Below are 24383 nucleotides of genomic sequence, written 5' to 3'. Positions count from 1 at the left end.
AACTCTGAACCAGTTGGAACAGAGGTTAGGTAGAACCCTTGAAGACATCGGTGTAGGAAAAGATTTTATGAACAAAACCTCAGTTGCCTGTGAACTAGCACAAACAATCAACAAATGGGATCTCTTCTTATTAAAAAGCTTCTGCACAGCAAGAGAAACCACCGGCAGTGTGAAGAGACAATCCACAATGTGGGAAAAAATCTTCACCTGCTCTTCCTCAGACAAAGGTCTACTATCTCGAATCTATAAAGAACTTAAAAAGATCAGACCTCTCAAATTTAAAGATCCAATTGGAAAATAGGCATCTGAAATGAACAGACATTTCTCAGACAAAGAAGTAGAAATAGCAAATAAATACATGAAAAAATGTTCAGCATCACTGGTCATTCGAGAGATGCAAATGAAAACAACACTGAGATTCCACTTCACTCCAGAAAGAATGGCTGCTGTCATGAAATCAACCAATAACAAATGCTGTCGGGGCTGTGGGGAAAGAGGAACCCTGCTCCACTGCTGGTGGGAGTGTAGACTGGTACAACCACTGTGGAAATCAGTACGGACATACCTCAAAGAACTAGGACTGGAAATCCCATTTGACCCAGCTATTCCACTGCTGGGGATCTTCCCCAAAGAATTAAAAGAATCATACCACAGTGATATATGTGCACCCATGTTCATAGCAGCACAGTTTGTAATAGCTAAAGCTTGGAAACAGCCCAAATGCCCATCAACTGGAGACTGGATAAAGAAAATGTGGTTTTTTAATAAAATGGAATACTACTCAGCCATCAAAAATGAGAAATTAGAGACATTTATAGCTAAGTGGATGCACATTGAGGAGATACTCTTAAGTGAAATAAATAGGACACAGATGTGTAAATACCGAATAGTTTCTCTGGTGTGAGAAACTGAAAGTGTAAATAACGACTAAATGTATAATAGGTCATGTGAAATAGGAAGAAAAGGGGCAAAGGGGAAGGAAGTGGGAGGGCTAAGGGAAAGGATAGAAGGGAATGGGATTAATATGGGAAAATGGAAAAATAGGAACAAAATTTTTGTAAACAGGGAGGGCTGGAGGGGTTGAAGGGAGGGCTGGGCAAGGGTGAAAAACAAGAACCAAGCGAGACTTTGTAAAGGTGCAAATTTCCAATGATGAATGTCATTGTATTGTATACCTAAAATGTAACAATGATTAGAATGAATAATCGATAATGTAAAATAGGAATAAAAGGTCCAAAGGGGTAGGGGTAGTGGGAGGGGCAGGGGAAAGGAAAGAAGGGAAAGGAAAAAATGCTGAGAAATGGAAAACATGGAAATAAAGTCTTTGTAAATAGGGAAGGGTGGAGGGCGTGAAGGGAGGGCTAGGAATGGGGAAAAAATAAGAACCAAGATGCATTATATAAAGGTACAATTCCCAATGAGAAATGTAATTGTGTTGTATACCTACGGTTTCTTCCATGTAGAGGTCTAGTGGCTCAGATTAAATACTGCATTTTAATAAATATGAATTCATTTATTTCAAACACCATAACATTTTCAAGGCTGACTGTCATGTAAATCGAGGTCATGTGCAAAAAAGGATGGATTCAAGTTGAAATAGATGAGTAAATAAAAGATCTAGCTTGATAATTTCCTTTGCAATTTTATGGTTTGTAAACATATTCATGCATAATTGTGTTTATGTCAAAAGTGTATAGGAGGGGCCAGGGATTTAGCTCAGTGTTTCTGCCGGCTACCTCTCAAGTGCAAGGTCCTGAGTTTGATCCTTAGTACCAAAAAAAAAAAAGTGTATGGGAGACAAAAAATTATCAACAGATTTACTTTTGCAGGTTAAAAAAGTAAAATTCAAAGAGGCTAGTTAGATGGCTGTCTAATATTTCTAAGCCATTAAATAGCAAGGGTAGGGGTATGTGCTGAAGTCTTATTTTAGGGGTATGGGAAATGATAGGATCTCATTTCTTAGAGATTGTTTTAGTTCCCTGTAGATTTCCTCTATGGCTCCATGATAGCCATAGATTGTTTCCAACTTCTCTTGAGTTTGCATTTAGCTAGCCTGATAATTCACTAAGAAATGGAGAGATTGCTTGACTTCATTTAAACCTAAAGTCAGAAATAAAGCAGGGGTAGTCTTGAGAGATAGCACTGAACTGATGTCACTTTATTTTTCATCCTCTGAAGGAACAAATTGTTTCCTTGATAGGCAAACATTTAAGGGTCAACATAATTGCAGCCAGCAGTGAGATGTTCTTTCCAAGCGGGCAGCAAGCTCTGTTCTGAGCTCTGCATAAGGTGCCTGGCTCCATGAGCAAAACTGTCCTAGGGTCCCAGTGTGGCCTAGGATTCACTGTCGCCAAGCTTGATGAGACAAGGTTTTGGAATTTTGACTCTTTCTTCAATTGTCCTTGGACTTTTGAGTGTCTTGGGTTATTTTTTACTAATCTGAAGATCTCAGAAGTTCTGGCCCTTGGATACTTGAACAACTAGATTTTCATATTAATGGTACTCAAAGAATCTACAGAGGAGTGAGATGACATCAGGTGTTATTTTTAGTGTCTATTGCAGTCCCTATAGATTTAAAGGCAGCTCATAGATAAAGTTGCATATTTAAACAGGGACATTCCTTTTTTTTTTCTTTGCTGATATTAGATTGGCTAGACTTTCCTTCATTTTTCCCAGAATAACATAGTCCAGTTCTGTCATTCTAGAAATAAAAGTCTACTTTGACCATTTCATTCATTTTTTCCTGTCAGTTCTAATACGTAGGGTCAGAATTTTCTATACTTCAGAAAGTGTTTAAGATACTGTCACTTAATCTTGAATAATGCATGTTTTGTTTTCTTCTTTTAAGGTCAGTATACAAAAAGGCTGTATACCTTGAGAGCATACTTAGATCAAGATGCCTTTCTTGGAAAACTAATCAATGCTGTGACTAAGAGCTATATTGAATGTTTTGCTTGCTATTATTTCAAAATACTTTTCTATTGTTCTTAATGTTTAAATTGTATAGGGTAAGCACTGCAGTAGCCATGACTTACTGAAGATAGAGTCCCCTCCTCTATTCTTAGTCCTCACTGCTGCGGTAGATTACTGTGGGAGCCGAGGGATTTGGAACACAGCAAGCTATTCCTTAGGAATTCCAAAAAATAAACTCAACAGAAAATCTTTCCAATCTAATGATTTTGTTAAGTTGTGACTCTATAATGCATTCAGTATTTTAAATTCCCAGCTACTCTGCCACTTTTACTTTATGAATTAAAACCATGCTCAAACAATCCATTTCATATACGATTCTTTTACAGCTCCTTTGAGTCCTATTTTCTAAGTATATGGAAATACGCAGTTGTATTCCCTAAGCAAGATAGATGCCTGAAATATGTATGTGAGCATTTTTTATCTCTGATAATTTTTTGGATACCCTCTGCAGTGTCACCTTTTACAGATGATTTGATTTTTAAGGGGACATATATTTATATGCTTTAATACAGGAATGATCTTGTATATACAGACTGAGCATTTTGTATACAAGGGTCAGAGAATGCTAATCACAAATAATGTAGTATCTTTCAAAATAGGAACTTGATTTTGTTGAAACCATGTCTTAAAATGTTCATAATTCGAATGATTGCTTTTTGTCAGTGTTACCAATTTGTTCACGAAGAGTAAAGGGACCAAGGACCAGGGCTCTTGATAGTCATGGGGGGTTGTTCATCCCAGAAGTGACCAGCACATTATTGGAGAGGCCCACCCCCGGAGTTCCCGCTTGCCTGGCTCAGTGGTGACCAGTGGCCATCAGCTGGTCTCTGTAACTGTAGTACAGAGGATCTACAAGGCATCCCTCAAACACTATGAGGAAGAAAGAAACCACAGCACTTATGGGCCAGAACCTGTCCTGCCGCAGAGTTTTGTCCTGCCTTTCCCTATTTCTGCCTCTCCCCCTGGCACTTTTGCAGTTCCTTCCTCTTGGAACACATTGTAAGTCTCGGGAGTATCCATTTCCTCAATTTTAAGATGAAGGTATTAATAGCACTTCTCTCCTAGGGTGCCTGGGAGGATGAAATAAGTTAAAATATGTAAATGCACTAAGCATCCTAAGTACTAATCCTGCCATTCTGGAAGGGCTTACCAAAATTATTTACTTGGCTTATTATACAATTTTCAGGACTACGTTCCCAAAGCTAGAACTCAAAAAATTCAAAACTCGGCTGCTATGCAATACTCTTGGTAGAGCTTATAGTGGTAAACTGGATTCTCTAAATGTAATTTCCCATGAATTTAAACATTTTAGTTGCATTTTCAACCCAGCCACTGGAATAAGATTCTCCTAGATGTGAGACTAATGATTATTTTTATGAATAATATTTCTTTAAATGATACTGTACATTACCTGATGCCTGGTTTATTCCAGCAGTAGTGAGGGGCCTGTTAGAACAGGGCTTTGTGCATGAACCAGGTGTGCACAGCCATAGTACAGCTGCAACTCTCCGAGCCCCTGCCTCCTGGGGGTCCGGCATCTCTCTGTTGCTGAGATCTTCCAGTTGCCAGGCATGCTGCGCTAGATGCCTTCTAAAAGACCTTCCTCTCTTTCTCTGACTAGTCTGTAGCAGGCTCAGGAAACCCAGAATGTTCACAAAGCTGCGTTTGGGAGTCCACAGCAGAGACATGGTTTGCAAAGTGGTCTCTGCTTGGCTGACCACCATTTCCAAAATTATCACTCAATTAAGATTTCCCCAAATGAGGCAAAGCTGCTGTGTCTGTCTCAAGTCATCTATGTCTGACTTTGCAGAACCGGCGTCCTAAGCTTTGTGGGGAGGTTATGAAAATCCAAAGATTTATTTTAGCAGTCCTATAAGCATGAAGAGTTGCTGAATGTGTTTTTTGCTAAAAAGATAGTGATGCTTCATCTATTCTTCAGCCATAGGTACATTCTTTCCATCTTAATTTATACACTGCTTGATCTTGTAGCAGCTAGTGCTGCAGGAGAGGTTGGCAGCATTTCTGAAGGAGGATTGCATTTCAATAAAAACACAGCTCATTATGTGATTTTGATTGGCATAAATAGATGGATAATTCTGATCTTCTCCCACTTGCCCTGTGACCATACAAGTTTGAATAACTGAAAACAGACAAATTGCTGACATTTTTAACTACCCATCTCAGTGCCAGGCACTTTAAAATATTGAAGTTACAGAAGAAAGATTTAAAGTCCGCGTCAGTCTGTAAGTGCTTCGGATGCATGAGTCCAGCACAGCACGGACCACGGACAGGTCGGGCTCCCTAGAAGGTGCCCATCATTCACACTGATGTGCTTTGAAATTTGGAAGCATTCCAGGCATCAAAATAATTGTGTACATTTTTGCAATACCCAAACTTAATTTGATGTTTTCATTATTTTAATTGAAACATCTATAAACCGAAACTGAGACATCTGACATGTTGCAATCATTCATTTATCATAGTTATGGAATTATGGGTAGGAAAACCTGGTCCCTTTATACTTTTTACATGCATGGAGAAAATACTTAGAAAATTATTCAACTTTTCTACCAAGCATTATTTCACTGAGGAAGTCCCTGCGTGCTAGTAAAAGGCAAACTAGAAATCACTGTGTTGGTACAGTTGTTCAGTGTCTTCTGTTATACCTAACTCTAAATAATTAAACTTTATGAACACAATTTTAACATTAAGCAAATTTATCATATATATATATATAAGAATACAAAGAGCCACCTATAATATTTTGATTGACTATAAATTGTAGTTACATTAATTTAATGTGAATATTTAAAACCAACAATATCTTAAAATACTGGGTGTACTATACATATATGAATCTAGCCAGATAATATTTTAATATTAACGGTATTTTCTAATGATTTATTTTTTATATTGCAGTACAGTTTTTCTTGGTTTTAGAGTCAAACTCGCAGTGCTTGCTTTGGCAGCCCGTATACTAAAATCAAGCTCACTGTTTTACTTTCTTATGTTTCTTATGTTACTCTTAAGTGTGGGACTATTCTATAATAAAGACTATCTAATAAAGCTATGTTCCATGAAATAAAATGAACTAAAAGTCTGTGCTTTCTTAATGAACTGTTTGAACATGGTATATTGTTCTGTATAATCACCTATGCAAAGAGTCAGATTGTTCTCATTTCCAAGGATTCATTCCATGGCCTATTAAAAAAACACTGAAAAATATAATAGTGATTTCTCAGGAACAGACCAGTGTATTCATAACTCTGTAGAAAAACTAAGAAATGTGGTTCTTATCTGAATTCAAAATTTTAATAGGAAAAATGATTGCTTAGTCCATATCATGGAATCTCATTCAAAACTAATCCCACTGTCAGTTCATTTTACATTTAGCCCATCTTCTTAAATATTGCTTAAGCCTTTGTCACCTACAAGTTCAAAGAAAGATACATGCCAGGAGTTTCTTACTTTTTTTTTTTTTACATCTGTAATTAAAACAGTTCTGAGGTGGGAGAGGAGCTGATGTTAATTGGCAAGGTCTTCATTATTGTTTTGTCACAGTAGTTTTATTCTTTTCTGATATCAAATGTATTCAATTCTGTGTTCCCACAATATCCCAGAAAGACTAAAATAGATCTCTGTTTGGTTAAGGAATTGTGTAGAAGAGGCTATGGACCAAAACCTGAGCTTCTAGCATCAAACTCTTGGGTCATTTCTAGATAGTTGACTGTTTGCATTTGACCCTAGGGTTAAAGATTGAACTGACCAAATTCCCACAAACTCCAGCTGGTAATGCTTTGCAACACTGGGTGTACCCGAGAGGAACATGTGAGTTTTTTCCTTTTAATCTCATTTCATGACTCCTCACACTCCTGCAGTGGTCTCATTTAACTCTCATTTGAGCTATAAGGAATGTGAACCCCAAAATGCATATTAGGATGTAGTCCTCTTGTCACAGGTTACCTCAGCATCAGCTTCATAGCTTAAACCTGAGGAAAGAAACACATTTTGGGATGCCATATATATGCCAATATCCGGGTTCAGATTCCTATAGAGGAAATAACGATAATAACAGCAGCTTCGACATAGAGTGTCGTGAGGATTAAATAATCAGGATGTGTCATACAGTATGTGGTCGCTATGATTATCTTAATAATATTAACTCGAACGATCATTGAGGTCATCTTATTTAAGCCCAGATTTTCCCGAGTATGGGAAGGGACGCTAAGAAGCAGAATGATTTTCTCAGATAACAAAACAAGACAAAATAACAAGTTTCCCTAATGCCCAATCTGTTGTTATATTTATGAGCAAAACCAAATTCAAAAGATTATGAACGCTGACTCCATTTTGAGAATTTATTGGTACCATTTAGTAAATCGCTAAACTGTTTCTTTAATCTGCCGGTTCCTACTAAGAAATAGCATCATTTGATTCTAAATTTTATGAGTATTGATAACAAGAAAGAATCTGCAAGTTAAGAACCGACTGCTACATTTTATAAGTCTATAAAATTTAAGGACAGCCTCTTTTATGTTCAAATAAAATATTTCATAGAAAACAGTGAATAAAAAATGATAGTTAAAATAATTTTACTTAAATATGAGAGATGTCTCCTCTTCAGAATTTAAAACTTCTTGAATATTTGTCAATATAATGATGTGAAACAGGTTGTTACTCTCTCCTGTTGTCTGAAATGTGCTGGCTTCCTCTGAAATTGCACGTTTGTTCTAGAGAGCTCAGTGATTAATGCACATATATTTTATGTTGTTAAAGTTACAAAATGATAAAACTCTGTTTTCACAACAGATTAGAAATATTTCCTTTCTGCTGGAAAAAAAAGTAATGAGCTACATAAATATAAACATCAAAAGTGGCTGTAAATGATAAATGATGTACTTTCCCTGAAAAGTTCATTTTCTTTCATGGCAAGAAAAAGCAGAAGACTGTTTTTAATTTTATTTGTATGAACTTAAAAGAAAATAGTTTCTGGGCTTTCAGATTATTATTAAACACACAAATTACTGACCATTTTTTGTGTGAAAGGCAAGATGCTAGTTGCTGAAGACACAGAAATTGGTAAGATATCACTCTATCAAGGACATTAAAAATAGGTATGATTTTTGTTCTAACATGTTGCTTAGTAACCAGTACCAACTAAAATTATTTAATAGCTTTGAACAGTTTGGTTAATAAATATAATAGAGTTGAGACAATGTCGGGGCATATATATTCATTAAATGCTCTTTCATTATTACCGTTCTCTCATTACATTAAATAGCATCAGAGATACAGTTAATTTTCATTTTCAAAAGCTGTTTTAATTTCTTTCATTTGAATAATTAAACCAGAAGAGTTGTAACATTAAAACAGAGCTGATACAAGATTGTTTAAATGACATTTTGCTTTGGGACAAACAAAACATTTCCACAAAATGTAAGTAATCTCTTAACTACCTATCATTTAGATTATAAAAATGCTTATTTCACTAATTAGATTGTATCTTATTTATTTATTTTTGCCAGGTATACTTGCTTTCTATTCTTGGCCTTATATTTTTATGGTAGAGTACAAGATTAGCTTGTATTCAAATTTTATGAGTTTCCCCAGTAATGCCTAAGGATAATTTATTGTCATCAGATGATGATGTGTAAGTGATGCACAGTGGTATTGAGTCTTCTAAAAAGATATAGCTGTCATAATTTTACTTAAGATCTTCCTAAGTTATAATTATGACATTTCTCCTTAGTCATATGTCCATATATACAAAGATACATATGAAATACAAATAGAAGCTGTGTTCATATTTTATTCATGCTTTCATTTTTCCTGTTTCTTAGGCCTTTCAGCTGAAGTGTATCAAACGGATGGGTAGAGTGTCTCTTTACAAACTTTACAAACCCCTTAGCATGACTCATGTTGCAAGGGAGGCCAGGTCCAGCTGTGAGCAGGCTGCTCAAGGCCAGGGCAGTGGTGGGGACACAGGTGGGGTCACAGCTGAGGAGCAAGAGAGGACGCAGGAGGAGACCAGGGCTTGGGTGAGGCTCACCAGGTGTGAGCCTTGCACCCTGGGAGCCAGGAAGAGAAACTTGTCACCCACTGAGTCAAGGAGGCTGAGGATACAGGAAGCTTGCTGAGATGGGGCTGACCCCCGCAGTGTGGAAGGAGGGCGAGAAAGAGGCACGGCAATCTAGAGGGGCAGGAGAGGCTTAGTGGGGAAGGCAGGATTGAGGAGAGGGTCATGATGTGTCGTGTTGCTCATGTATTCAAAAGATCTCCTAGTTGGAGTTAAATAAAATAGGAGACCTGACAGCTGGGTCAGGATATTCTGTTTTCTTTTGTTGTGCTGTTCACTTTCCTTCAAGATATTTGCATGGTGGGGATTCAGCTACTTGTTACATAAGCCAGTTAATATTTATGAAACAAGTTCTTTTTTTTTTTCTTTTTTCTTTTGGTACAGGGGATCGAACTGGGGTCCTTGCCCTTGCGCAGCAGGCGGCGAAACCTCTGAGCTAAATCCCCAGCCCTGAAACAAGTTCTTTATAAAAAAGTAAGGCATTGTTTCAGTCATGTTAGGGCAAAATGAGAAAGAAAAGTAAAGAAGCTTTCACATTAACATAAGAAAAATAAGGATTTTTTTTTTATTTTTGTATTTTTTTGAATTTCATTAGCCAAGATGTATTATCAATTCAACCTGTTGATTTCCTTTTTTCTTTTCCTGTTGAGATTTACTTTTTTATAATTTTTTAAATAAGTACACGATTGTACTATAAAATGATCATGGTCCTTGTGAGGAGTTGGTAGGTGTACATAACAGATCATAATCCTTTGCTTTTTTAAATTTTGGAGGTCAAGAATTAAATGAATCGTGACCACAGACAAAGAACTAACACAGGAAATCTGATGATCAGTGACCCAGGATGTCCAGGAGAGCTGGAATCAAAGACCAATGGCAGGTTATGTAAGAGGAGGAAGAACTGGAAAACTCACTGCAGTGTTCTTGTAAGCCAGTGTGAATTTGTGCGAACCAGCAACCCTCAGAACACATGAAAAGAGGTCATTTGTGCCAGTAGACCAGCCAGATGGGAGGAAAGGTCTCACATGGAATCCTGGCCTTAGGAACGGGAGAAACTCCAGCAGCAGTGAACGAGAAGGAGCAGAAGCCTGGGAGATACGGCATTGGGCAGAACTTGGGATGAATGTGCAAACAGAGGCATGCACTGTGTTGAGAGGATGGGCAGATGGGAAAACAAGGAAAGCTGGGTTCAGGTCTCGGGCTCTGTTCCTGGAAAGGGCTTCTCCCATTATCAGGCAGGAAGTAAAGCACTAAGCAGGAGAAAGTAGAACCAGAGAGCTGCTTAGGAAGAGTTCTCTGGTCACGTCCTGAAAGAGAGAAGGGAAAAAGGTACTGTAAAGCATTATCTCAAAGTTTAGACTCTGAGAACAAAACCTCAGAAACAGATTGAGTTTCTAAGAGATGAAATTATGAGTTATTCACTAGGACAACTGGGAAGAAATGAAAAACTTGGGTTAATAAGTGATATCCTAAGGAGTAGTGTCACTCAGAAGAGCTTGGAAGGAAGAAGGATTCTTTATAAGTGAAGGAAAACTTGATGGTGGTGACTTGGGAAAACCCCAGTGGAATGTCATCACCCCTGGGTCAGAGGGTGGATACTGTTGTTCGTCCCTTCTATTTCTATCCCCTTTGCATCTGACTAGTTAAATGTAAGAGTAATTTTAAGAAGAAATAATGTGGATATAGTTCACTTCTCAGCACTGTAATAGTGGAAATCATTGACAGATCAGTTGGTATTATTCTCATACTTTTCAACACCTTCTCCCAGTTGGAAATTTCCTATGCAGCAGCAAACATAGTGGACAGAGGGGGATTTTCTTGGCTAAGAAATAACCTATGCAGACTGAATGAATCTTGGATTCAGGCGTAACTTGAACTCAAGTGATAAAACATTTATATATTTTAAAGTTGTTACTGTCACACCAATCTTTAGAACCAAGAAATGATTGAGCCTCAGTGGTTTATATTTAACTTACACTGATCTTTTTTCCCTAATAATTCTTAAAGTTTTAAAAACATATCTAGAAACTAAGCATTTTGAGAGTTTCTCACTTCCCAAATTAAATACATTCACTTAGTAGCTTTTTTTTCACCTATGCTGCAAGAGAATATCAAAATCTTCAAACCTTGATGTCTTCCTGGACCCTTAGATTCTAGTGCTGATCCATGGGCTGCTTCACTAGGGCTGTGGCATTGGAGATTTGAAAACTGTGTGGTGTAAACAGCAGACACATACAGTCTTACCATGCTAGAGGCCAAGAGGCCCGCGTCTCAGTGTTGTTGGGATTGCTTCGGCTTGAGGCCAGTGAGGAAGCATTAGCAGCTGGCCCATCAGTGGTATGCAGGTTGTCTCTGGCATTCCTTGACTTTTAGAAGCGTCATCTTCCATCTCTTACTTCATCTTTCCATGGAATGCAGCTCCACCCATGTCTGTGCCTACACTTTTCCTTTTCTTGGGGCACATCTTGCTCAGTATAACCTTACCCTAACTAATTGCATCTGTGATGATCACATTTCCAAACAAGGTCACAATGTGAGGAACTAGGGATTGGGACTTCAACATATGAATTTGAGGGAGACACAATTCAACACGTAGCAATATTAATAAAGATATGCATGTGGACATTGCTAAGAGTCATCTTGCAGATAATCTGTTCGTTGGAGCTCGTTCATATCTAAAGAAGTTAAAGACAAGAAGGCAGTTGTTACCAGAAGTAAGATGGTTTCCATTTGTATCCAAATTCTACCACTGGAGATCAAGTCCCCATTGGCTCTCCTACCATAAACACTTACTCCTGCCCCAGTTTTGAAGTCCTGAGTCACCCAGGAGAAAGCCACTTTCATAATGCCCCATCCTCAGCAACCCTTGGTGACCCCATTCTTCCTACGTGGTGAAGTCTAAGTTCCTAGGTATGCTACTTAGAGTCTTCCAACCACCAAAGCACGTCTGGCATTTGTGTAATGTTCAATGGTATAAACCCGTGTTACAAACTCAACTAATCACCATCTTCTCAACACATCAAAACCATCTTTATTTCTGTACCTCTGTTTATACATCCTATAATCCTGGTGGAAATCTCACCACTTCTATGACACTAACCATGTGCATGAGTTGTTCCTGAGCCTCATTCCTGTCGTACTCATAGTCTTATAAATAACTTTGAGTTAATGTCTACTTTTATTGCTGCTTGCTCTTCCTGTGTTTATATTTTATCCCCTAGCCAGCCTGCAAACATCTTGGGAACAAATAAATTCTACCTTGTTATTAATAGAGTTATATAGATCTTCAAGCACTATAGACAGAATTGACTTATGCATTTTTAAATCAGTGAAGTATACAGTGCTTATATGTGTTTCACTTTGAATCGCTGTGTTCCCACAGTTAATTGTTACATTCTCAGTTCACACATTACCACATTATCTCTTGTAAAGTTAGGAGTCAGTGGATTTGGATCATCCCAATGAACTTGCTCATTTAGTCCTTAGCTTTTGTTACCTTATCTATAAAATCAGAAAATAGTACTAATATAATTCTAAGGCTAATTACTCTCCACCCTAAATTTCCATAGTTTAAGGGTCTGTACATTGTATCATTTAAAATGTAGTTTCCATGTATAGTTATTCTTGACAATCTTTTATATAGATATATAGATGGATGAATTGGTAAATTTAGTGTTTTGTATTGTTTTGCTTTTTTTGTCAGTACTGACTAGTAATTTAGTGTTTCACAGATATTTGGTTGATTTTGTGATCTATATCTAGTGATATTGTAAAGAGTTTGAAACTGGCCTATAGAAAACAAAAATTAATTACAAAACAAATTGAAATTAATTTGTATACTGCTATATAATTAACTACTAGCAGTGATTAGCTAAGGAAACAGCATTGTGGAAACAAGGGGTAGCAGAATTTTCACTTTAAATAGTGTACATATACTTTCACAATTAAAAGATAATAATCAGCTGAGGATGGTGACACATATCTGTAATCCCAGCATGCTGCTGGGTGGATGAGGCAGAAGGATCTCAAGTTTAAGACTGGATGACTTAGCAAGACCCTGTCTTAATTTTTCTAAAGGTTTGTGCATATAGCTTACTACAGTGTTCCTGGGTTCAATCCCAATATTGCAGATCATAATCATAAGGGAGTTTGTGGGCCAATGCCAAATTTTAGAAAAAAAACCAACAGGGTAGTGAAATCAATAATAAAAATAAATTTAACTGTTTCCTTCGGTCTCGGCTACTTTTCTTGTTTCTGAGACAAAATAACACCCAAAGTTAAAGGAGAAAGTTTATTTAGCTCATGGTTTGTAGAGGTTTCAGTGCCTAGTCACCTGGCTCCAAAGCAGAGTGGAACATGGCAGAGGAAAAATGGTTCATGGTGGGCAGAAGACAGCAAAAGCAAGCAGTTGACAAATGACAATCCTCTTCTATCTTCTATCTCCTTATATCTTCTATCTCATATCTTAAATTTTATATCTTATCCAGGCTCCCCAGCCTTAGGGAAGACAGCACTCACACCCTTTATCCTAGCATTACACTAAATCAATCCCAGAGTCTCACACTCTAGATCCAGCCACCTCTGAGAAAACCCCACCTATGACCGCATGAGGCTTTGAGGGGACATCTAGGTATAAGCCAGAGCACCTTCCTTCCTCCATACAGAGTTGTAGCAGTAATATGTCACATCCGCAGGTGTGTGTGCAGTGCATCAATGATATATTAACATTCTTTCCTAGCATACAAAGGGCTTCAGCAGCATATATACAATTTAAAATTAGAAGGATATGGAGAAGTTTAGGATAGCCCTTGTGAAAGGATGACACCCAAACTCTTGAACCTTCCATGTTTCCATTCATTTTATGACAAAATAAGCCAAGAGACAAAAAAAAGACACACAAAGAAATGTTTGAAGGTGATGAATATGTTCATTATCTCGATTGTGGTATTGGCAATAGGAGTGTTTGCATATATTCTACTCATCAAATTTTACACATTATATATAAACAGATGTTTGTATTTTAATTATGCCTCAACAAAGCTGCAATTAAAAAATTTCGTCTGATAATTTCTAAAAAGACTAGCGTTTTGAAGTTGAAGGAACAGTACCAAGAAAAGCAAAACAATTTGTGGTATGTGAGATAATTAATTACAATATATGAGCACTAACTATGATTCTAGATTCCCTGGAAACTCAGACTAAAATGAATTTCATGGCCTGAATCCTTTTCATTGTATGATAAGGAAAAAAAAGCATTAGGCAGATCTACAGAGAACAATTGTCTTGGTACTGATGTGGAAATACAATCCATTTTGTTCATTCTCTTTGTAAGGGACCTTGGTGCACAGAATAGACCATGTCTTCAACTGTGGTTTCAAACAGATGCACTTTATATCAGTGGACATTTCATTTATTGAAGCTCCAACAGTGTTGACAGTGCAATATTCTATCAACACAAGGGAATGATTCTCGCAGAGAATGAAAATAAAGACCAAAGCCCTTTACTTCCTGATGATTCAGGTTTTTCAAGGTTTAACTGGGAAATCAGAAAAAAATTTGGTTCATTCTTTTATCCATCAGATTACCTTATTGCACCCTTAAATGTAACATCTTCTGATGAGTGAGGCACCTGAGGGATCTCACACGTCAGCCTGCCCTCTGCTGGGAGCCCCGTGGGGACTCGGTCTCTCCTGCAGGAAGAGTGTGCCCCAGGGTTATACCCTTCCTGTCTAGGAAGTGTGGTTCCTGTAATCACAAAGTGGAAGCAAATGGGACAGGACGTGAGAAGCAGAACATTGGCTCTTGTAGGGTAAACAGTGATGACCCAGAAAAGAACACAGCCAGCCTGAATTGGGGGGTTCTGGGCAGGACCTCCTGGAAAAACTCCATAGGAGGTCCTGAGTCCAGTTTCATTGAGCTGGGTCTTTCATGGATGGTGGGTGGTAGGATGGGCTTAGGTAGGGTGTGGTGGGGGGTGTGGCTATAGCGATGAGCATTGTGACCTAGCAGGCGAGGCTGGAGTGCCCTGTCCTAGTGAGTAGGCATTGCTCCCTGGGCTCGGGCAGCTGGGAATCAGCGGGTCCGGAACTCAGATGGCTGAGGGGCAGGCAGGAGTCAGACTTATCATTTCCTAGGTGTTAAGGATAACAGCAGGAAAACCAGGTAAGAGGTGGGGACTAGGTAATGTTTTTAATAGGTTCAAGTTCATCAAGTATTAGGTTCTGATTTTCCAAGGTGAATCTGCAAGAACTCCTAGGTTCTTCAAAATGGCTCAGGGTTTCTTTGGGATCCAGGACTGGTAAGAATTGCTTCCATCAGTGCTAAGGGAAAGTGACACTCCATGGATACAAGCTCATATTGGAGTTTAAGAAATATGGCTGTAGTTGTTCAGTGATGAAGCTTGGAAAGCATCTCTGGACATTTACAGACACACACACATTCACACCTGCTAATGTCATTTCTCCTCTGACCATACACGTAGGTAAATGGGAAATTCATGCACAAAATACTTATCTAGGAAAATCAACCCTTTCAATAGGAAAAAAAATGGAACTAGCAGACAGTTGCTGTAAAAATACCACTGGAACAAGTGTGAAAGAGAGCAATAAACTTGTCAGCAGATGAGTACTCAGAAAAATGTTGCCACCGAACAGATGTGACGTTGTGACTAAAGTTTTACTCTTCAGCATTTAAAAGGTTAATAAAAATCATACTTCTATGAAAGAAGGTTATGAATCGCAATATGAGAAAACAATATCAGTTGGCAGAATTCAGTGAAAAGGCAACCCAATACCATCACTAAAATACAAAAGAAATGGAAGAAGAAAATCTAAAAATAGACTCTGTAGAAAGGATAGCAAGATCAGAGGGAATATAAATGAGATGTTACAAAAAACAAAATAAAGGGGGAAGGATTAAGGAGAAGATGACATATAAACCAGGGAAAGCATAAATGCATAATTGGAATCAAAGGAGGAGGAGCAGGAGAAGAAAATCAAAAGGTAGAGGAAGAGGAAGGAGGAAAAAGGAAGAAGAAGGAGGCTGTGGAGGGGAAGTAGAAGGAGGAGGAGAAAGAGGTAGAGGAGGAGGAGAAGGAAGAGGAAGATGGAGAAGAGGAGAAGAGGAGGAGGAGAAGGAGAAAAAATGGAATAGAACAAGTGTTTAAAAATGTAACTTAAGAAAAAAAGTTGTGAACATAAAGAATACCCAAATCTATTGGAAGTATGACCCAGTCAACATTGAAGCATACCCTTCCACCAGTGAACTAAGACATGTGTGTTCAAGTCATGTCCTGGTACACATATTGGCCTTTAAGGACCCAGAAAGCAAAGGTTGGGGTAAGAAGGAGAATGATTGAGAAGGTGGACATGTTGGTCAGAACACACAAAATTTTAGGAGAAATAAGTTTTAGTAAGTTTTAGCTATCCATTTAACAAAAATTCATCGAACAATACAGTTTTATTAACTATAGTCCATATGCTATGCATCAGATCTTTAGACTTATTCCTCCAACATATCTGCTACTTTCTGTCCTTTTCATCTACATTTCCCATTTTTCTCCCTCATTACACCCCCTAGCCAATGGCAACCACCATGTTCTCTTTCTGTGTCTTTATCCACCCTTAAGAAAAGAGATCTTGCTGTTTGCCACATCATTGATTGGCCCTGGAGGACAGGATGTTATGCTAAGTGAAATAAGATAGATGTGGAAAGAAAAATACTACATCATCTCATTTATATGTGGAATCCAAAAAAAGTTAAATATTCAGACTTAATTATTAGAGGCTACTGTAGCACGAAATGTCAAATACACTGGTAACTCATCTTAGCACACTACAGTTTTCTCCATTCTTCTCATTTTGTGCACACATACAGTATAAGGGCAATACTGGGTCGTTCCTTATTTCTTCTTGTACTAGAACTTCTCTGACCCTGAATTTACTTTTGTTTTAAATGAATACAAAAATACTATCTTCTTAATAGATCTTTCCTGAGAATTAGAATTAAATAAGATAATCAGTGTAAACCACTGTTTTGTAAATGTTCTATAATTATGAGCAATTATTCTGTAACATTTTTTTTCTTCTGAAACATTAATTTTATTAGACTTTCTAAAGATGGAAGTATTGGTTAAATGATGGGAAGATGCATTATTCCTTTGGTATATATATATATATATATGTGTGTGTGTGTGTGTGTGTGTGTGTGTGTGTGTGTGTACCGGAGATCGAACTCTGGTCCTTGCACTTGCAAGGCAGGCACTGGAACCACTGAGCTAAATCCCCAGCCCTGGTCAATATACATTTAAATGTCTACTCTGTGCTGGATGCTAAAAGAGTGTGTTGAACAATAGAGTTGTGGTCCCCAAATCAGAAGCACTTGCAGTTTGGCAGAGAAGACAGATGTGACCCTAAGTCATTATTCACTAACACGGTGTTAGAGAGAGGAAATGGAAGGTGTTAGGGGCATAGAGACTAAGGAGATGTACACGGCCTAATTCACTTCCGAACTGCTCAGCATTTCAAGCGCAGTAAGAGAGTAACACGCCTATTTATTAAATCTTCAAGAGCTTTCATCTCTTTTTATTTATGACTGAAAATAGTTTTTCCTTCTAAATTATCATTTTATATAATTCTTCTTCTGAAGGATATTTGTATACATTATAATCCTGCCTTTTAAAATTTGCCGAAAGGATTTACCTGTCCTTTGTCAACTAAGGGTATAGATGTGTCCTCAAGACAAGAAAATTATTTTAGCATAAGTTTCTGATCTCTCTTTCTCTGTCTCTCATTTTCCTCATTTTTTGTTACTATACCAAAGTTTTGAAGTTTTATATTATCACATATATCCTTCCTTTCCTTTAATATTTCTCCCATTTCTTCAGTATCTACACAGTGTACATTTTCCAAGGATTTTTAAATACTTGACCTTGAGAATTCTCTAACTATATTCGAATCTGCAAGTGAGATCACAGCAGGCAGAGTTTCCATTTTTTCCTACATACACCATGATTACTGACGTGCACCCCAGCATGGTGCAAATTAGCAACACAGCTTGGAGACACAACCTAAACCTCTGCTCTAGAAGAATAGCCCACGCTAAAGTAATTGTGGATCTTTCCGTTTTCATTAAGAGAAGTGATTCATGTCAGTTTTGTAAGATCTTCAGAGTACCTTCCAGTTTTAGAGGGGAGCTTCCCTCAGATTAAAACTGACCTTCAATGTGACCCCCACAGGTACTTTTATACAGTGCATCCTTGACTTACAAACTCAATTCTTGCACAAGGGCTGGTTGTAGCTCAAGTTGGTCAATTGAAGGGTCAGGCTCCTCTACACAGCCTTCGAAGTCTCTCTCCTGTGTACAGGTGGATCTCAGTGTCCTTAGAGAGACACTGGCCCACAATTTCTCAGTTAACCCCACACAGGAAAGGATGTTGTAATGTTCCTTCCAGAATTCTTTAAGGGCTAAATCTGTATCTGAGACCATTTGGAAACACAAGCTGCTGGCATTCAGGTTGTAACTCAAGCTTTTGGTTGTAAGCTAAAACTAAAATTCCTGGTCATAACCCAAGTTGTTCACATGTCAGGCTGGTCGTAACTCAAGGGTCTGCTTTACTTACTTTGTTCTTTTAGAAAGATGGTAGCCCAGCCATGTAAACCAATAAAAAAATCACACTTCAGAAATTTCACCATCAATATTAACTTATACAGTCGTTTTTGGTTTATAAAAATCATTCCTTTTGGACCACATTTCAGTGGTCCAAAGTAAGTCATGACAGTTGTAATCAAATAATTACAATAATTGTACTTGAGTAATCTGGGGTGATGGATAGGCAACTAGAGTGCAATCAGCCGTGAAGACAGATTATCAGCTGAGCTCTGTGAACTTTCAGGAGCAATATGGCTAGCAGGGACTATGATACAGCATTATCCTTTCCAAAAGCCCTTTAACATGCCTTTGGCACATATAGGTGTGGTTTACTTTGGCTTCATCTGATAGTCTGACACAGAGGGATATTCGAGTTGTTTCATAACTGGTACAAGTTACATAGCCAAGGCATACCGCAGTGCTTGATACTACTTTTCTTTGATTACTTTTGTAGCATCTGGATTGTGGAGAGATGAAGCACAGAGTTGGGTGGCTCAGGCAGTATCTACTTATCACCTAGTTCAGGACTATTTGGATCTTTTAACAGCTAGTTAGACAGGTAGCTACTTTTAACAGGTAGTTTAGCCATACCTGTGCGCACAGTTGAATTTATTCATCCTGGTCAGATCTTAAGGGGCTGCACGGACAGCAGCAGAGGGAGGAGCAGGAAGCAGGAAGAGATCTTCTCAGTGACTGAGGAAGGTCTGTCATTGTAGTGAGAAGAGATGTTGCAAGGAGTGACAGTGCTGTGACAAGACTATCTGAGAGGAAGATTTACCAGCACCTTCCTTGCCTTGCCCACAAGGTCTTCTGTCAAGCTTGTGGCTCACATTAGGAACGGAAAGTTGACAGCAGTCCGCTAGTGCTTGTCAGACCTGTGAGCCATCCTGCAGCAAGCCTTGGGGTTGCTGCTTATTGTCTGCCCATAAGTTCTTGTCTGTAGGACAGGTTGCTACTGTCCCAGGGTTGAGGCCGGCCTTGTAGATGGAAGCTATTGAATCCTGGAAATGCCTCAGATCCTACAATGATGTACTCTGAGTGTCCTCATCTGTGAAGCCATTGTGTTAGATATATTCATTCCCAGACTGGGATGGATAAGTGGCATGCAAAGCTAGCCAAAGGTTCTGATGTATATCTCTGTAAGAATAAATTTGTTGTGTGTGTAGGATAGGAGGTTTTGTTAAATAAATGTCTCAAAAGTGCTTGAGGATCAGAGAATCAAGGATTGAGAAAAGAGCTACCCTGAAAAATTATTAACATATTTCTTTTTATTCTGTTCCTTTTAATTACTTTTTTATCTTTTGCACATTTTATCTCAATACCTGAGAAATTTTTTCTCATCCGAACAACAAAGATAAAATGGTCCTCCTATTAAGAAACAAACCAGAGACATGTGGGTTTCAAAAGAGTGAAGAATTTTAATTTTCATGACCATACTGATCCTGTTTTTCCATTTAGTTGATTTGTACATGTTTCTTTTGTGTTTTACAGCATTTACTGAACATACCAATATACTTAACTAAGAAAAATGTTTGGGATATCAAAGAGGTGAATGATGCTCATTATGTTGAGAATAAACAATAAAACTTGCATTTGCAAGCATTAACTTGTGAGACAATAAATGAATAATTGCTGAATTAAATATAAAAATTCAAAACGAAGTTGTTTAGCCTTCTGAGAGCTGAAGTAACCATTTCTCTACTTTGTGATTCTTAAACAAGTTCACTCATTTATCAATCAGTAAATATTGTATTACACACTTGGATATCCATTATTGTATGTAACAGTCACGCCTCAGTGAGATTGGTAATATTAATTCTCTTTATGGATAGGAAAGTAGAGCATTAAAGTTAAAAGCAGAGCCTGAAGGAGAATCCGGGTTCCATAACTCACTGTCCTTTGCTCAGTGTCAGAGCTGTGTTCAGAGGCGTTCCCTTGATGTGTAGGTGGAGGAAATGGTAGAGCAGGTGGGTGGGGCTAGATACCAAATGAATTTCATCATTGATTCATAATCTGTTACATTTTTAACTCTGCTTACTGAATTTCTCCTGGAAGAAAAAAGAACATTCCTCTATGGGGAACAATTACCAGAGTAATTACCAAATAACTTTTAATGAACTGATTATTTAGAAAATTCTTAGAATTTTCCATTCAATGCTACTTTTAAAAACAGGATTTTCTTTTTTTTTTCCCACATTAACTTTATCGGTACATTTTAGGTATAAAATACAGTTACATTCATCATTGGGATCTTGTACCATTCCATGAGTATCTTGGTTCTTATTTTTTTCCCCTTCCCCTGCTCTCCCTTGACCCCCTCCACCCCTCCCTATTTGCAAAGACTTTGTTTCCATTTTTTCCCTCTTCTCATATTTTTTCCTTTCCTTTTTTTTCCCTTCCTCTACCCCTCCCAATTATTGGTCTTTTAGACCATTTCTTCCTGTTACACAATATCAGTTATACATTTTTTAAATTACAATATTAAGATCTAGGAGACATTACCACAGATTTTACAGCATTTAAAAGGATATAGAAAGCATATTACAAAAATCTTTTTTGAAATAAATTTGACAACTTCTAAGAAGTACCTTGGAAGACAAATTAATGAAACTAACTCTGGAGGAAATATAAAATTTGAATAGCACCTATTAAAGAAAGTATATTCCTAGCTTAAAAACCTACCTATATGACAACAGCAGGATCATAAACATTCTAACTGATAAATTATATCAAACAATTAAAGCAGAAAAAAGGAACAGTTCTCCCCTCATTTTAGGAACTCAACATTGTGCTAATCCTGAAACTGGATAGATAATAGAAGAAAAAAGTATGAACATAGATAGAAATTTGTTTTACAAAACAAACTATTAGAAGTCAGATCTGGCAGTATGTAGAAAGTGGTTTTGTTACACAGATGGCAGTGTTGGTTCAGCATTGGAAGATCCACCCCCAAAAGTCATCATTTTAACAGAGGAAAGGCAAAAGCCATATGATCCTGTCAATAGTTGGAGAAAAAGTATTGAACTAAATTCTACAACTGTTCATGGTAAAAGCTATGAGGAGACTAGAAGTAGAACAGAAACTTCTCAACAGATTAAAGACAGGTACTCCATACTTCCAGCGAGAATGCCTTATACGAATGGAGAAGATACAATGCTTTCTCCTTAAGGTGGGGAACAAGGGCAGATATGCTTACTCTTTATCTGTCCATTAAACTTTGAAACCTAGGCCCCACCAAAATAGTCTGGCAATAAAATGACAAAACTAGGATAGAATTGGCAAGGTAGAAGCAAAATCGTTATATGTAGATGAAATGATCATCTCCAGAGAAAATACTAAGAAATCTCTAGGAGCCCCTAGAACTTGTACTTGAATTTGGCAGGATTAGAAAACACAAGGTATATATAAAAATTCAAGTCTGTGTATACTTGCTATAAATGAAGAATTGGATATTGAAATTTAAAAGTTATGTAGGAGTACAAAGGACCTAGAAAAGTTAAAAACAAAAACAAAAACACAAAAACAGTGTTGGAAGACGTTTAGTACCTAATTTTAAGGCTTCTTCTAAAGCTACAGTAATCAAGGCAGTGTTGGTGTAAGGAAAGATATATAGATCATTTGACTAAAACAGAGAATCTAGAAATAGAACCACACATATATGGTCCACTGAGTTTTGAAAGATTATTTAACATTAGCAATTTATAGAATATAAACTCAATTCAAGAGCTGAGGAAGAGATAGTATTTTCAGTAAACAGCACTAGAACACCTGGTATCAGTATATAAAAAATTAACCTCAACCCTTTTTTTCCATACGTGAAAATAACTTGAAGGGATCTATGAATCTAATATGAAAGCCTGAAAGCATAAAACTTTAAGAAGAAATTATAAGGGAAAATATTTATGAATTCAGGGTAGGCAAGAACTACCTAGGATACAAAAAACATGATGTATAAAAGAAAAAAATTGATAAATGAGATTCCATCAAAATTTAGAAATTTAAATGACATCATTAAAATGAAAAGTAGTCCTTAAACAGACCATATTTACAATGCATATAACCTATGACCAGAATATATAAAGAACTCTTACAGCTCATTAATAGACAACCCAATTAAAATGTAGACATAAGAAGATGATAAATAGCCAGTATAGCACAAGGAATGGTGTGCAACTCTAGAATCAGAAAAATACTAATCAGTACAATAATAAGATTGAATTACACACTCATTAGGGAGATGAAGTTAAAAGTTTTAAAAGCCTTGTCATGACTTTTTCTTTTTGTTGCATTCTCCCCCTTTGCGTTTAATTTGTCACACCCAATGGATTCATTCTGCTGGGTTTCCTGGGGTTGTGATCCTTATTGTCTTTCCCTAGGGTATTATCTAAAATTTTTTGAAGTGCCGGTTTGGTATTCATGAAGTTCCTGAGGTGCTCTTTATCATGAAAGTATCTTATTTCTCCATCCATTTTGAAAGATAGTTTTGCAGAGTACATCAATCTGGGTTGGAGGCTGTTTTCCTTTAGGGCTTGAAATACATCACTCCAAGCTCTTCTTGCCTTGAGAGTTTGCATTGAGAAGTCTGCTGTGATTCTGATGGGCTTTCCTTTGTATGTGATTTGTTTCTTTTCTCTCACTGATTGTAGAATTTTATTCTTCTGTTGGATTTCTGGAATCCTAACTATTATATGCCTATGTGTAGATTTTTTTTGATTAAGGCTAGCTGGAGTCCTATGTGCCTCACTTATCTGTATGTCAAGTTCTTTTCCCCTCCTTGGGAAGTTTTCTGCCATCACTTCTGTGAACACTTTTTTTATGTCATCTACACTCTCTCCTCTTTTTTCATTGACTCCGATCAGTCTTATGTTATTCTTCTTTGTATTGTCTAGCAGCTGCTGGATTGATTTCTTGTGTTCCTTTACAATTTTAAAGCAATTTTTCTTTTCCTGGTCACTAATTGCAATCTTTTCTTCTGTATGTGAAATTCTATCCTCACATTGGTTCAGTCTGCTGTGCAGACTTTCAATGGAGTTTTTAATCTCTTGGAAATCTGTTTGTATCTGTTTTATGGATTCCATTTGTTTCCTATATTGGGATTCCATCATGTTCCTCAGATCCTCTATTTTTTTATCTGTGTCCTCTCTGATTTATTAATCATGTCTTGCACCATGAGCAAAATCTTTGCTGTTATCTGAGTAATTATTTCTGATTTCATTGTTCCCAGATCCTCTTTTGTTGCCAGTTCAGAGAGTCCAGGTGGTTGAGTATCAGAGTGTTCCATCTCGTTTCCCTTTGGGGTTCTTGTAGGTGATCTGGAAGTCTGTTTTCGAGGCTTGTTTTTGTGTCTTCTCATTTCCATGGGGCGGGAGGGTGATTCTGGCACCCACGTGACTCACCTTCTCTGCCCTAGGAACTTGGGATGGCAGCAGGGGAGCTTCCTTCTGGGTTCTGGGATTGGCTCAGCTTCTCTGCCCTAGGAGCTTGAGATGGTGGTGGAGGAGCTTCCTTCTGGGTGCTGGGACCGGCTCACCTTCTCTGCCCCAGGAGCCTGGGATGGCAGCGGGGGAGCTTCCTTCCAGGTTCTGGGACTGGCTGAGCTTCTCTGCCCTAGGAGCCTGGGATGGAGGCAGGGAGCTTCCTTCCAGGTGCTGGGACTGGCTCAGCTTCTCTGCCCTAGGAGCCTTGG

The 24383-nt window shown here is 37.7% G+C and overlaps 1 protein-coding gene, 1 long non-coding RNA gene and 1 pseudogene across 13 annotated transcripts in view; all 3 read left to right on the top strand.

Annotated features, from left to right (window-relative positions):
- Positions 1 to 24383, top strand: part of Magi2 (membrane associated guanylate kinase, WW and PDZ domain containing 2) — a 1273508-nt gene that overhangs the window by 88603 nt on the left and 1160522 nt on the right. The gene's annotated exons all lie outside the window — the stretch shown is intronic.
- LOC110348042 (uncharacterized) overlaps positions 11714 to 24383 on the top strand; it is a 38826-nt gene continuing 26156 nt past the window's right edge. The window contains exon 1 of the long non-coding RNA XR_002393018.2: positions 11714 to 15211. This is a non-coding gene — a long non-coding RNA (uncharacterized LOC110348042). The remainder of the gene's footprint in view (positions 15212 to 24383) is intronic.
- Positions 13789 to 13901, top strand: LOC147829307 (U6 spliceosomal RNA; annotated as a pseudogene).

This window comes from Heterocephalus glaber, unplaced genomic scaffold (genome assembly GCF_053883595.1).
Source record: "Heterocephalus glaber isolate CG9 unplaced genomic scaffold, H.glaber_assembly_v1.0 deba00000676, whole genome shotgun sequence".
Taxonomy (NCBI): domain Eukaryota; kingdom Metazoa; phylum Chordata; class Mammalia; order Rodentia; family Bathyergidae; genus Heterocephalus; species Heterocephalus glaber.
Note: the sequence above shows the minus strand (reverse complement) of the source record. Positions and strands in the feature narration are given on the sequence as shown.